General features: G+C 43.6%; 1 long non-coding RNA gene across 1 annotated transcript; it reads right to left on the bottom strand.

The window, feature by feature from the left end:
- Positions 1-200: 200 nt before the first annotated feature.
- LOC136587243 (uncharacterized) lies at positions 201-1,165 on the bottom strand. Its single transcript, XR_010787433.1, has 3 exons — positions 1,138-1,165; positions 356-443; positions 201-248 (listed from the first exon to the last, which is right to left on the bottom strand). It is a non-coding gene; the product is annotated as an uncharacterized lncRNA (long non-coding RNA).
- Between the last annotated feature and the right edge of the window lie 2,981 nt (positions 1,166-4,146).

The following is a 4,146-nucleotide window of genomic DNA, read 5'->3' as shown; positions in this document are numbered from 1 at the left end:
CTATTGGCATGTATGGGAACGCTGTGGTTCCTGGGTGAACAGGGTCTTCTCTTGTTCACCATCCATAGTCAGAGTGGGAACTATGAATTTTAGCCACATGACTGGTCCTGGGGCACTACGGACATCCAGTTTTGGGCATCGCATCTTGATAAAGACTCCAAAGCATTTCAGAAGATGATTAATACGCTTGCGGCGCTCGGCATGTTTATCAGCCGCAGCCTGATGCGGAACCTCTTTAGCGGAAGATGCTGTAAATAAATATATATACATTATAAGAGGAGCACTCATAAACCAATCCATGTGATTACTAATAAAATACTGACAAGACGCAGAAAGAAGAAACAAAGTGACTTACAGGTGACGTCCACTCTGATGGGCAGTACTTTGGAGTCTTCGATTTCAACTGGTTCTCCAGAGAAATCCTTTCGGAATAGATTTCCCATCTGCAGAATTAGATACAAAGACATCGTTAGCGGATGCTGGAGTTCAGGTCAGAGCGGTGGGGATACACGGAGGATACGCTCACTTCACAGTAATGTATGAAGTGGAAAGATAAGCTGTGAGTCAGTCACCTAACGGTTAATATTCAAATACAGGACTATAACGACCGTTACTATGGCAACAGCACCTGTCAGAGTTAGTAAAATTCTGGTGTAATGGCGCAAAAAAACATCATTAAGTGGAATCCTTTTAAAACCTTATTTGTGGTAGATAAATTGTTAATTCCCACAATATTTACTTCTAACACCTGAATATTAAATTACAGAACATTCCTCCCCCCCCCCCCATGCACCTAGGAAAGCCCTGACTATTCACTATAAATGCATAAGTCCCGCCTCCTTTTTCTCCCGCTCGCCTAAGAACATCCATACGGGAAAGAAATGTTACGCAATTTTTGAATAGAAAATCCCCAGAATTCCTTAGCAGTAAAGTAGATGAGATCCCAACAAATATCATCCACCGGCTGTGGAAATTGGCGCGTAGTGCGGATTATTACATGCACAATATATCCGTTTCCGTGGGGATGACGGCGGATTTGTTGCAGATTTTCCCCTTTTGAAACCAATAGGGATGAGGAAATCTGCAATCAAATCAATCTACAGGTGATGCAATGCAGTTATTATACCCCTACTGTACCTTATCAGATGAGGAGATCCTTTCTGTCTAACAGATTGGCGAATCACGTTGACGTAACATAATCGCCGGGAGATACACACGGAGTGCATATCTCTTCACCCGTAAAGGATGAAGTGTAAGGAATACCTGAGTGTCGGTCACTTATGTTCTAGCGGTCAGTGTTCTAGAACCGCTTACAGAACAATGGTTACTGTGACATCACAGTGCAGAGAGTTACTGGAAGGGCTTTTCTTAAAGGCGCAGTATCATCATTAAGTGGAATCCTTTCCCAGACCGGTGTCACATGAAGTCTCTTCACAAATATCATGTTTTTTGTGATTTTGACACCGGCATTCTTCTGCAGCAAAAAATGCCATGCCCATTTGTTAGCTATAGGTCAATATGGAACATGAAATGCGCTACAAACACGGCATGTTTTGTGTTGTTTTTCATAACTTTTGGTACATTTTTGGAGTCCATGGCATTTTTTTCAAACTCGCCACATTCTGTAGGTAAGATGTTTCTTCTGGCGTTTTCCTCCAGGCTTCTCTGTAACAAATGAAACCGCTGTTTGGTGGTGAGCGTTGGCAGGAAGAGGCATTTACCACTAGGATAATGCTTGGCCACACACAAGGGGATCACAGGAAGTCCCCACAACACTGTCCCACTTTTGTGGCCGCCTGGTTACCAGATTTATCACCAAAAGAACATAAGTGGGACCATCTGGGATGCCAACTTCCACATCTTGTATCCAAGCTAGAGGCGGTACAACAGGATACTAGAGCCTCCATGTCCGCCCGTATCACATCTTCTATCCAAGCTATAGACGCTCCAACAGGGTCCTAGAGCCTCCATGCCCGCCCGTATTACATCTTGTATCCAAGCTAGAGGCGGTCCAAAAGGGTCCTAGAGCCTCCATGCCCCCATGTCACATCTTGTATCCAAGCTAGAAGCGGTCCAACAGGGTCCTAGAGCCTCCATGCCCGCCCGTATTACATCTTGTATCCAAGCTAGAGGTGGTACAACAGGGTCCTAGAGCCTCCATGCCCACCCGTATCACATCTTGTATCCCAACTAGAGGCGGTCCAACAGGGTCCTAGAGCCTACATGCCCCCGTATCACATCTTGTATAGATTAATTACATGTATAGACCGATACTATAAATAGTTTTCAAAGCTTTAAAACCAAATAAAGCTAATCGTTTGGGTATATTTTACAGCTCAGTCTGTCAATAGGCCGGGGGGGAGGGGAGCCATGATGCACAGGATCTCCAAGCATTTCAGCAATGTTGTCCAAACAAGCGCTAATAATTCTTGGAATAGGAATTTGAGGTTAGCGCGGTAGAATAGTAAAATTTCACCAAAACATGAGTTTTTCTGGGCTCTGTTCCCTTGTTTTAAGTATTTAGTCTAAGTAGTGCTTATTGAAAATGTGCGCAGTACTTAAAGGAGTTATCCACTTTAGACAACCTATTCCACATATGTTATTTGGGAATTCAGAGTTAAATCCATCCAGAATGCTTATCTCCTAGCCAGAGGGGTGAGCTACAAAGAGCATCCCAGCTTTGGAGGATCTGCCCTGCTTTAAACAGACAACCCATTGCTTTGAAAACGTCTCTTTAAAGGGATAATCCGGAGATTGGGCAAAATTGTCCTCATGGTTCCACTTATTGTTGTTATTCCAAACATCCATCTAAATTGTCAAATTGAACTTTAGTACCTTTTTTTGCCGCCATGCTCTACCACTGCTAGCTTCAGATTAACACATTTCTACTTAAAATGGGCCGAGAACTGCAAAAACTACATCCCCACAATGCCCCATTGCCAGTTACTGGCGTGGGCATTCACAACTGTACAAACTGGGTCAACAATACAGAATCTGAAGGCACTGAGCATGCCTGACCGGTAACAGCGGAGCGTACAGGCCGTAACTACTGGATACCAATGGAGAACCAAGCGGAGGGGGAGGGGGGGCACCACGGGTAAAGCAATATCTCTGAAGCTTTGTAAAACAAGGTATAACATTATATTGTACAATTCTCTGTTATCACCTTATGAAGCATATAACTTTCATTTTGAATCACGGGAATACCTCTTTAAGCATTGCACAGTGCCCAATCACCCAAAATTACCCATCATTTTTACGTAAAAAATCACCAGCCCTTCCCCCATCAATAAAGACTTGAACAAATTTGAAAGTCTCCATTGGTCTGTGTCTTTGCTGCCTTCTCTGAGACGGTCATCAGGCACTTCTGCCTTTCAATAGTTACCAATCAATTGATTCTTTATTAACGCAGTATATAGCGTATTATTAAGGACATGAGATTTCAAGGTAACTTATGAGAATTCATGGTCCGAGACTGTCTTAAGCTGCGGGGGTTAACGGTATGGCCACAGGGCACTCCTAGATGGACAAGGAACATGGCGGGCAACAAAAGACAGAACTGCCTGGCTGACTTACTTGTAAAATTTGCAAAAATGCAGAGCGGTGAGCTGCCTTTACCCCATCTCAAGGTACATACAGCTATATATGTCCTAGCTGCACATACCCCATGCAATTAGGATGTATATAGCCATCCACAGCATAAGCTGTGCATGAACAGGTTTGGGAGCCGAAACCACCCCATGCACAGCAGATATTAGCTGTCTCTGCCAGCCAACGCCCGCGCTCAACAGCTGTGATCAGAGACAGCACAGATCATGGCTGGTATCCTTATAAATGTGGCTGTTAGTTCTAATAGCGGCATTTAAATGTCCCGATCGATGGGGATATAAATGTGTCAAACAGCCCCTCTACGATCACGGAGTTGCTATCTGGGTGTCATGGCAGCCAGGAGCCCTCTGAAGGGCTACACGGCTGCCATGTATTTCAACCTACTAAGATGTGGCTATACCGCATCTTTAATAGGAAGCTTGTTATAACACGCCCTAATGCAATACCATAGTATTTCATTATATAAACCCTATGAGGACAAAAAGTTAAGAATAAGTTAAATAAAGATTTTCCAATTATTATAAAATTGAGAAAGAA

This window comes from Eleutherodactylus coqui, chromosome 12, assembly GCF_035609145.1.
Source record: "Eleutherodactylus coqui strain aEleCoq1 chromosome 12, aEleCoq1.hap1, whole genome shotgun sequence".
NCBI classification, from domain to species: Eukaryota; Metazoa; Chordata; class Amphibia; order Anura; family Eleutherodactylidae; genus Eleutherodactylus; species Eleutherodactylus coqui.
Note: the sequence above shows the minus strand (reverse complement) of the source record. Positions and strands in the feature narration are given on the sequence as shown.